The sequence below is a fragment of the Phoenix dactylifera genome, unplaced genomic scaffold, assembly GCF_009389715.1.
Source record: "Phoenix dactylifera cultivar Barhee BC4 unplaced genomic scaffold, palm_55x_up_171113_PBpolish2nd_filt_p 000064F, whole genome shotgun sequence".
Lineage (NCBI taxonomy): Eukaryota > Viridiplantae > Streptophyta > Magnoliopsida > Arecales > Arecaceae > Phoenix > Phoenix dactylifera.
Window position 1 is genome coordinate 1824952 of NW_024067673.1, and position 11263 is coordinate 1836214.

Below are 11263 nucleotides of genomic sequence, written 5' to 3' on the forward strand. Positions count from 1 at the left end.
ACATTTCATAATGATATATTCAAAAACCCGTTGTAAAACAATGTATGCTTTGGCCAGGCATGTTCATAAATGTCACGGCCCGCCTTCGTAGGGCACGTGACTATCGGGCCTACATGAGGGGGAAACACGGAGCTCCCCTGCCAGATGTTGGCCGGTTCCGGGGCTTCACGCAAGCGTCCTTCACCCCTCACCGATTTTGCTTCTCCCCAAAACGCATCTGCAGGATTTGGAAACACCTGCCTCATATACCCAGGCTCTGAAATGAGCCTCATGATCATGCTTCAAATATCATTTTCATAAAGTATGCATATGAAACCGTGCCCCCGGCATACCGTGGTCCATTCTCTCGGATGCTACTGCGAAGTCAGTCTCGGCCACTGGCAGAGCCAGCTCAGTTATTATTCAGCCACTGGCGGGGCAGGCTCAGTTACTATTCAGCCACTGGCGGGGCAGGCTCAGTCATTCTCAGTAGCATCTTTGAGCCCATTATAGTGCCTCTTGGCTAGATAGTATTTCGTTATACTAACTTACATGCATGATTAAAATATCAACATCATCATGTTGCATACATAGCCATAGCTTCTGGGATCATGCAAGTTACTTATGCATTGTAACATATTATGCATGAAACATATATATACTTAAAAAAATGCTGAGAAAACATTAATAACATGACATGATCCATAACAGGATTAGAACAGGTTACTTACTTTCTTCACAAATCATGTATACAATTCAAATTGTATGAAAAACACTGGTTCATCTTATAAAACGTAATACAAGATCTACGATAAGATTAAGATAGATTACTTACATCAATTCGCTTTCCAAATTGCTCAAGTCCAGGTGACAAATCCTTAATCACCTAAAACAACATCATAGGGTTTACATTATTCCCCATTTATTTATTATAAATCTCTTAGTTCATCATACTTTGAACTTACTTGCTTGGATCCTATCCAAGGATTTAGCCCAAGTCCAATTTGAAGCCTTTGGGGTTCGATTTAAAACCAAATTGGGTCCACATGGGTTGATTGAGTTTTTTTAATTAAAGGATTGGGTCTGGTTCATGATCAATTAGATATGCTGAGACCAACTCAGCTTAATTGGGTTCGGACCCATTCTAATTTAACTTAATTTAGCTCGGATTTAACCCAATTTACAGTTTGGGCTCGTCCAGACTTAGCCCAATCTGATTGAGCTCGGATTTAGACTTAGCCCAGTCTTATTGGGCTTGGGTAGTCAAATTTGGCTAAACTCATTTCATTTCGTTTTTTTTTTTCTTCTCTTTTTCTTCTTTTTCTTTTCTTTTTCTTTTTCTTTTCTTTCTTTTTTTTTTTTTCCTTCTCTTCTTCAGAACCTTCCCGACACCCTCCTCTCTTCCCCCTTTCTCCTCCTCTCTTCTCCGACGAAGGGAGGACGACGAGCGGAAGGGAGGACGGCGAGCGGAAGGGGGCTAGGCCACGACCGGCGGCGTCCGCGACCAGGCCCCGCAGCGCCCTCGGCCGCGCTCGCGGCCGACGCTCGACGCCCACATCCTCGGCCGGCCTGCGGCCGAGGTTCGTGCCGGCGGCGCTCGCGGCCGAAGCCGGTGGCCACCGCACGCGACGTCGAATCGGTGGGTCCCCGTTCCCTTTTCTTCTCTATTTCTTTTCTTCTTCCCAGAGCTTCCTCTCCTCCTCTCTTTCCTTCCTTCTCTCCCGATCCCTCTTTTCCTTCCCCCTTTCTTCTCCTGCGAAGGGAGGCAGTGAGTTCGGGAGAGGTCGGCCACAGCCGGCGGTGCCCTCGGCCGGCCTGCAGCCGACGCCCGTGCCGGCGGCATCCTCGGCTGGCCCGCGGCCGACGCCCGTGTCAGCGCCGTTCGCAGCCGAAGCCGGCCACCGCCGCACGCGACGTCACCCCGGTGAGTCCCCTCTTCCTCTTTTCTTCTTTTTCTTCTTCTTTGCTTCTTTGTTTCTTTCTTTCTTTTTCTTTTTTTTTTTTTTTTTTTCTTTGCTCCCTTCTTCTTCTTCACCGAGACCCCCTATCCCACTGAAGAAGAAGAAGGGAATGGGGCTCCGGCAGACTGCAGCCCCCTGCCGAGAGCCGGCAGCGACTGCGTCCGAGAACCGTGTACGGAGTCCCTCCTCTATTTTATTTTGGAACAGGAAAAATAAAGAAGAAACAGAATGATCAGGGAGCTTACCTGGGGATGAACTGCGGTGCCTCCTGCTCCGATGCTTCAGCCATCGTCCTAGAAAGTCTTTGGGGAGGAAGGAGAGCGGTAAGGCTCTTTTAGCTGGGGTGAGGTGTCACCCCCAGCTTTCCCCTTCGAAGGATCTAACACGTGGGCCTTCCTCTGATCCCCACCTGGCCCTAGTCAAATTCATGCATAAGGCAGGAGGTGGCAGCCATCAAACGGGCTGCCAACCATGGGCCCAGTTAGTCTATTAGATGTCATGGCCCAATGTTCAAATATGGGCCCAAAAAGAAGTAATTGGGCCCAGTTGATTTTTGGGCCCAGGTATTACAAAGCATCTACGCTATATTGAACTATAAAATAATCCGGGAAGTCTCGGACCTGAGACGCGTTAAGAAGAAACCTGGCTTAGGGGACTCGACCGGTCCTCCGTAACTTTTTTCCACTTGAATACTGAATTGTCTGTAGTGTAGAAATACTGAATTGTCTTTAGCCTAATTTCTACGCGTCCGACTGCATGAAAACTTGAATAGCTTAGAAATGAAATTTAGGCAGCACTCCTTCATTGACTCTTTCATCATTTTATTCAGTTAAAACCAACCTCTCCATAAATTGAATTTAGATGTCGGTCAGAATTTGCGGGAGATGTCATTTGATCATTACCACAAGCAAGTTTAGCTACATTAGATACCTAGCAAGGAGAAAGAAGAGATGCCCAAGCCATAAATTTGTGGCAAGCATGCTAGGACAAAATGATGTGTAATTCTCTTGATCAATGATATAGTTTTGATCCAAGCTGGTATCACAAAAGTGGACTGGTCTTCCGACACTAGCATAGGTGCTCTAGAAGTAATATTTTATCTGGTCAGGATGTAAAAGTGGAAGAAGATATCGAGATTTTAGCTATGATGCCCCTCTCCTATTCTCAAAGAAATTTCAGATTTTATAGCCAAGTAAAAAAAAAAAATTATAAATTTTTGATTAATTTGATACAATATTGAGACTATAGTAATTACCTAGAGTCTCGCGCGTCACCAATTATCTCAATCCAACCATAATACTAGCAGCCTTCATGATGACTTCATGCACTTTCAGATGTTGCACTGGATTGAATGAAAGCATGGGATCATAGCAGAGTTGCTACATAACTATGGCAAAAACAATAACAAACCAGTTAATAATGCTCGCAGAATGAATCAAGTTTCACTATCTTTAGATTTTATTCGATGCAGAAAGGGCAGAGTGCCAAGGGTATTATAACATATTTGAGTCCCTTATATTAATTAGGACTCGTGGATTGTCATAAATCTATTGTTAGGGTTATATATAATTGATTTCTCTATTATATATTCAAATTATCCATTTTTATGTATATCATTGTATCAAGATGTGGAGCTTATGGAGTTAGATGAATACTGAAAATTAAAAATTAAAAATTTCTCATCCTAAAACTAGTTGGAGTAATTACATGGAAAGAATTGTTGAAGTTTTTGCCCAACCAAAATCTGCCGCATGCACAAATTATAAGCTAGTGCATTTCATACATATTTTAATTGTCTTGTATTCGATAATTTTAGCAAAACTTCGGTAAGAGCGAGAAAGAAGACTGAAGAAGGCTCCAATCCGGCGGCGACGGCGGCGGAGGAGGAGCTGAAGTATCTCTGCATCGCGGTGAGTAGAAGACTGGCGAACACAGAGGCGCTCTTGGTGAGGGCACTTGACACTCCGATGAGGACAAAGATTGGTTCCTCCACACGATGGACAAGTACTTCGAGCGATTCGATGAATTCAAGCACCACCAAGAACGACCCCACCTCCATTACCAGGTCCCCTTTTCTCTTTAATTTTCACCCTTTCTCTAAGGAAGTTTTCGGTAGCGTATTAAAGGGAAAAATCACTGCTTGATTATTATTTTGAGATATTTATTTATTTTTATTTTTGGGCAAAATATTTATTTAGATGCTTGATGTTGTAGGTTGGGTCTCTTTTTACCGTTGATTAGAAAGATTTATGTGCAATCATCCAAAAAAAGAAAAGAAAAGATCTTTTTCCTTTTTAATGCATATAGCATTTGATCGGTTGTTTGTGTCGTCGTCCTGGGATTGTTGTTTTATTCTCTTTTTAAGTGAATAAGAGAATATGCTAATGAATAATAATGTGCAGAAAAGCAAAGTTTAGAGAAGTGCCATCTTATGTTCACCTTTACCTCCAGTACGAACTGAGGCTGTAACATTACTTGTTACATCTGACATGCAAACCTCTAACACTCTTGTCTACGAAGCTGGTACTAGGCTTTTGTTGATGATGCAGGAATGCTCCTTCAATGCATTTGTGGTACAAGCAAAAACTTTACAGAATCCTATGATTATATACATCATAATACTACCGAGTTAGGTTCCTTCTCCATCTCATTTTGTTCACTTTGTGTGGAGTGTAAATTTTCTATCCTTCTCCTTCTAATATCAGCACTAGGATTGGAATAATAGTAAAAGAGGCCAAGATTATCAAATAGAGAATAGAGGGCCAATGAAAACAAACACCAAGAGGATCATAGGAGAACAAGAACGAAGGGTTGACTGATCAAGAAAAAATCCGCCCTGATATCATTAAAAATTTATATTTAAAATAAGATTTGAATTGCTTGTTTTGTTTATGGCACTGGGCTCTATATATAAGTTGAGCCTCCAGATATAGTAGAATACAATAATAAAATTTTATGATTATGAAAAAGATACTAGGGATCAGATATCGTATAATACAATAGCAAACTCCTATGATTTGGTACAAAATAAAAAAGGTAATGCTTTGTCAGATGATTGGATGGTTGATTATATCCATATTTGACTGAAATTTCAGTATATTGTTTTCAGCATTGAGAGCTACAGATTGAATGGTTTGGATCATTGAAAAGCCTTCTCTATTGATTATTTTAAGCATCAATACTTAGTGGGATTTATTCTCTATTTTATTATTTGTTGTTGAAATCCATCTTATTGGTGATGAATATTTTTGTTATGAAAGCCAAAATTAAATCTTATTGATGTTTGTGCAGCCTCTAGTTGAACTAGAAAGAATCTATTGTAATCTTATTATTCTAAATAGTAAAAGTTTTCGCCTGAATTAGGTGTCATAATTTTTTTTTCCTTATATAGAAGGGTTTTCCATGTTAAAAATTGTGTTGTCTCTTATTTCTAGATTGCTTGATTATTTTTTTAGTTAATTGTCTAAGTAGATTGTAGAGAAGATTGTTGCTTAGTGAGTGATATCCCATTTAATTACACAAAGACAAAAAAGTTTACGACATAATTATATCTTGATTTTTCAATAAGTGGTATCAAAGCAGGTTGCTAATGACTGAATTTTTTTTTTGTTGATTAAATGGAAGAGCATTCAAGTGGCTGTATATTTAAATCACATCTTCCAATTATTCAATTTGGAAGCTCGAAATGGAAGATTTACTATTTTGCAAAGATTTGTATGATCCTATGGAAGGAGATAGTACCAAACCAAGTGACAAAACTCGACAGTAGTGGAAGAAAATGAATAGAAAAACGGTTGGATTAATCAAGCAATGGATAGATGATATTGTTTTTCATCATATTGCTATGGAGACTAATGCTCATAGTTAATGGAAGAAACTATAAAGTCTTTATGAGCGGAAGACTGCATAGAAAAAACATTCATGATCACAAAGCTTTTGAATATGCAATATAAGGAGAAAAATTCAGTGGTCAAGCATTTAAGTAGATTTTAGAATATGGTAAATCAACTAAATACTATGAAAATGATGTTAGATGATGAGTTGCAAGCATTATTGTTGCTTAGCTTCTTGTCTGATAGTTGGAAAACTCTGGTTGTATCACTTAAGAATTTTGCTCTTAATGGTGTGGTAACATTGGGAATGGTAAAAGATAGTATGCTTAATGAGGAGACCAGAAGAAGAAAACATGGTGTGACTACATAGTCAGAGGTATTGGTTACAGAAAGGCTGGGGAGGAGTAAAACTAGAATCTTGCAAAATTCTAATAATCATGATAAGTCAAAGAGAAGGTGCAAATTCAGAAAAGAGATAAAATATTTTTATTATGGCAAACCCAGGCACATGAAAAGAAAGTGTAGAAAATTTAAAAGAGAGCAATCAAGAAGAAGAGATGAAAAAAAGGAAGAAAATGATACAACAATAGTTGCGTCTGATGGTGATGTCGATATTATTTGTGATGATGCTTGTATAAACCTTACAAGGATTGTACTTGGGTTGTTAACTCAGGTGCCTCTTTTCATGTTACTTCTCGACGGGACAGCTTCACATCCAACACTAGTGATGATTTTTGCAGTGTTAGAATGGAAAATGATGGAGTTACTAAGATTGTAGGCATAGAAGACGTTTGCTTGGAAATCGTTATTGGGTGTCATCTATTACTGAAAAATGTGAGAAATGTTCTAGATATCCGCCTCCACTTAATCTCTATTAAATTACTTGATGATGAAGATTACGACAACCACTTCGATGAAGAAAAATGGAAGCTTACCAAAGGTTCTCTAATGGTAGCAAGAGAAAAGAAACCAGGCACACTTTATATTATGTAAGCAAATTTGTGCAATGAGGAGGTGAATGCAGTTGGAGACTCCTCTATTGAATTATGGCATAAGCAGCTTGGACACATGAGTAGAAGGGACTTAATATTCTGACCAAAAAGAAATTTCTTTCTATAAAAGGTACGCCCCTAAAGACTTGTACTCATTGTTTAGCTGGCAAATAGCATAGAGTTGAATTTCATAAAACCCCTCCATATAGAATATTACATGTTTTGGATTTAATTCACACTGATATTTGTACTATGGATGCTATAACTCTTGGTGGTATTTTATATTTTGTTACTTTTATTGATGATCATTCCAAAAAAGTATGGACATTTGTTTTAAAATTTAAAGACCAGGTGCTTACTGTATTCAAGCATTTTCATGCTAGTGTTGAAAGAGAAATGGAAAGACAACTGAAGTATATTTGAGCAGATAATGGTGGTGAATACAAAGGTCCATTTGAGAAATATTATCGAGATCATAGCATCAGGTTTGAAAAAATCATTCCTAAAATACCTCAACATAATTGAGTTGCTGACAGAATGAACCGTACTATTTGTGAAAGAATTCGGAGTATGTTCTCTCATGCCAAATTTTCTAAATTCTTTTCGGGTGAAGCAAGGAGAACTGCAGTGGATTTAATCAAACTTTCTCCTTCAGTTTTCCTTAAAGGTGATGTACCAAAAAGAGTGTAGATTGGAAAAAATGTGTCATATGATCACTTAAGAGTATTTAGCTATAGGGCATTTATTCACATTCCTAAAAATGAGTGATCCAAGTTTGATCGCAAGTCTAAACAGTATATCTTCTTAGGTTATGCACATGAAGAGTTTGGTTGCAGACTATGGGATCTAGTTGATAAGAAAGTTATCAGAAGCAGAGATGTTGTGTTTCTAGAAAACCAAACTATTGAAGATTTTGAAAATATTGAGAAGCCAAAGTCTGTCAGTAGAAATTATGTTGATCTAGGTCCAATACCTGCAACCATGATGAATGATATTAATAGGGAAGATGTATAGAAAGATGATGGTAACGCAGTTGATAAGCCAACACTTGGCAATGATGTGTCGGATGATCATGTTGAGCAAGTCCCTCCAGAACTACCAATTAAGCCTCAGTTAAGAAGATCTACTAGAGAGCACTGACCTTCCTAAAGATATTCTCCACATGAGTATATGATAATCATTGATGGGGGAGTACCAGAATGCTACCAAGAGGCCATAAATCATGAACAAAAGAGAGAGTGGTTAAAAGCTATGCACGAGGAGATAAAATTCTTCCATGAGAACTGCACATTTGAGTTGATGGAACTACCTAGAGGTAAGAGGGCACTCAAGAATAAGTGGGTGTTCAAGTTCAAGACTCAAGAGAAGAGCTCACAGCCAAGGTACAAGGCACCGTTGGTTGTGAAAGGTTTTGATCAGAAAATTGATATTGAGTTTTAAGAAATTTTCTCATCTGTAGTCAAAATGTCTTCAACCGACTTATTTTCGATTTATCTACAAGAATAAATTTAGAGATTGAACAACTTGATGTGAAAACTACCTTTCTTCATGGTGACTGAAAGAAGAAAATTTATATCGAGAAGCCAGAAGGGTTCATAGTTAAAGGCAAAGAGCATCTCGTATGTAGATTAAAGAAGAGTTTGTATGGGCTCAAGCAGGCACCTCGACAATGATGTAAAAAATTTAATTCATTTATAATGGACTATGGGTATAGTAAAACTGCTTCTCATCATTGTGTATTTATTAATAGATTCTCTGATGAAGATTTTATTATTCTCTTGTTTTATATGGATGATATGTTGATCGTTGATCATGATGCTAAGAAGATTGAAAGCTTGAAAAGAGAGTTGAACAAGTTCTTTGCTTTGAAGTACTTGGGACCGGTTAAACAAATTCTTGGCATGAGAATTACTCATAATAGGAAGAATAGAAAGATTTGGTTATCCCAAGAGAGATATATCAAAAAAGTATTAGAAAGGTTCAATATGAGTAAGTCCAAACCAGTTTGCTCTCCACTTATAGGTCACTTCAAGTTAAATTTCAAGCAGTGTCCTACAAGTCAGAATGATAAAGAAGAAATGAAAAGATTCCTTATGCATCTGCAGTTGACAGTTTGATGTACACCATGGTTTGCATAAGACCGAATAGTGCTTATGCAGTTGATGTTGTAAGTCGGTTTCTTTCTAACCATTTTAAGGAGCATTAGACTGTTGTCAAATGAATTTCTAAGTATCTCATAGGCATTTTAGAGTTTGTTTATGTTTTCATAATAGTAAATCTATGTTGGATGGGTACACAGATGCAAATATGGCTGGTGATCTAGATTTTAGAAAGTTCAATCAGGATATTTGATGACTTTTCAGAGGGAGTAGTGTCATAGCAATCTAAATTACAAAAATGTGTTGTTTTGTCCACTACGGAGGCCGAGCATATTGCAATTACAGAAGCCTGTAAAAAAACTTTTTTGGATGAAAAATTTTCTACAAGAGTGGAGCCAAGAACAAGAGAAATGTATACTTTATTATGATAGTCAAAGTGTCATCCATCTCTCAAAGAATCTAATATTTTATTCAAGATTCAAGCATATTAATGTGAGATATTGTTAGGTTCGGGATGCTTTGGAGACGAAGTTATTGTGTCTTGAAAAAATCCATACTGATGATAATAGGTCAGATGAAGAATCAGAGCAAAAGGAGGCTAGGTGAAAGTGAGAGAGGGAGAGGGAATAGAAGATAGCTCATGATGAAGCTTTTAGGCTTCTAGCCGCCTGTCATATCCGAATCAATCTCTCATCTCCATATTGTTGTGGTCTTCTTTTTACCTTTTATTAAACTACAGGTGTGATAGACAATCTAAAACTAAACTGTTTCTTCGTATGTTCTCGGAGGGGAACTGTCACGCCCCGAACCCAGCACCCGGGTCCGGTACGCGACCGGCCGCATGAGCCCTAGAGCAGTGCCCTAAAGATCATGCAAGGCCTATGATTAACAAGAATTCCAATAAATCCACAACTAATTTAGAAATTCAAATAGACAAATCCGACATGTCCAAATAAACAAATTAGTTCAATTACGAGCTCTTCAAATGTTCATCGACATCAAAGAAGGATAAACAACTAACTAACTAATGACTCTGGTGCTCGCACTCTGCGCCCATCCCATCCAAAACTATGCAACCTGCAACTCTGGTAAAGAAAAAGAAGAAAAGGGGGTGAGCTTTACAGCCCAGTAAGAATCCCTACACATCCATACCAACACAATAATAATATGAATTTGAAAGCCACGACAAATCGATGCACATTTCATGAAATCATAAACCGACTATCAAAAGGCTCAAATAATCAATATAAGTATGCACGTCAAATATCAATGAAAGTCCAACCACGCAAGAATGATATAGCATACGATAGCTCATAAATCTTCATTAATGTTTTCAATGCTTTTTCTTTCCATTCTATATTAACTTGATCCGGATCAATTATCTTTCCGACTTTGGGCTACATCCCGGTCACGTTTCCGGCCCGTGACGGGGCAATCAATAGTATCACATTTCCAGCCTGTGATGGGGCAATCGATAGTGTCACATTTCCAGCCTGTGACGGGGCAATCAATAGTATCACATTTCCGGCCTGTGATGGGGCAATCGATAGTATCACATTTCCAGCCTGTGACGGGGCAATCGATAGTATCACATTTCCAGCCTGTGACGGGGCAATCGATGGTATCACATTTCCAGCCTGTGACGGGGCAATCGATAATATCACATTTCCAGCCTGTGATGGGGCAATCAATAATAACGAGATAAGCCCAAAGTCCCTGTTCATTTAATCAATTCACAAACACACATCCATTCCCTTTTCCACTTTATTTCCGGCCTAGACTAACCGTGGTCACGTTTCCGGCCCGTGACAGGGCAATCGCTGTAACATGGTTAGTCCATACCACCACATCCATAAATTCAATTATGCAGGTATAAGTTATACACATACAAACATCCATCACACTACCAACCACAAGCCAACACGATCAAAATATAATTAAATATAAAACTATTTTGCTTTGTCTGGATCATAGCATATCAAACATATATAGTGCAAAAATATGTATATCATGTAGGATTGGCGTACAAGGATTCTTACAGAAATTGTAGACTGACTCAACACGGTCCGAATCACAACCTACGCGTTGGGGTGCTGAGTCCCCTGATCAAAACCTTCTGGCTCCGTCGACTCTTCCTCTACAACATCAATTGCAAATTACAAACTAAATCATTTAATATTTAAATATTCTAAACCATAATTGACATTTACTATGGGGTCCATCTCCAGATCCCCAAACATCTCAATTCCTCCAATTCTAGGGCAGTCGGGGTGGCCCGACTCCCACCCTTGTACCACCAGCCTATGTCGTCGTCCGCCATAGCCGCAACCACGCCGCGACGATAATCAGTCCCGGTGAAGAGACCAAAAGAAAGGATGGACGAGAGAGAAGGGTTCTTC

At 38.9% G+C, this 11263-nt stretch overlaps 1 long non-coding RNA gene across 1 annotated transcript; it reads left to right on the forward strand.

Annotated features, from left to right (window-relative positions):
- The first annotated feature begins 983 nt into the window (after nt 1-983).
- Nucleotides 984-8716, forward strand: LOC120104660. The gene is made up of 2 exons (XR_005507033.1): nt 984-1903; nt 3757-8716. It is a non-coding gene; the product is annotated as an uncharacterized LOC120104660 (long non-coding RNA).
- Nucleotides 8717-11263: the final 2547 nt, after the last annotated feature.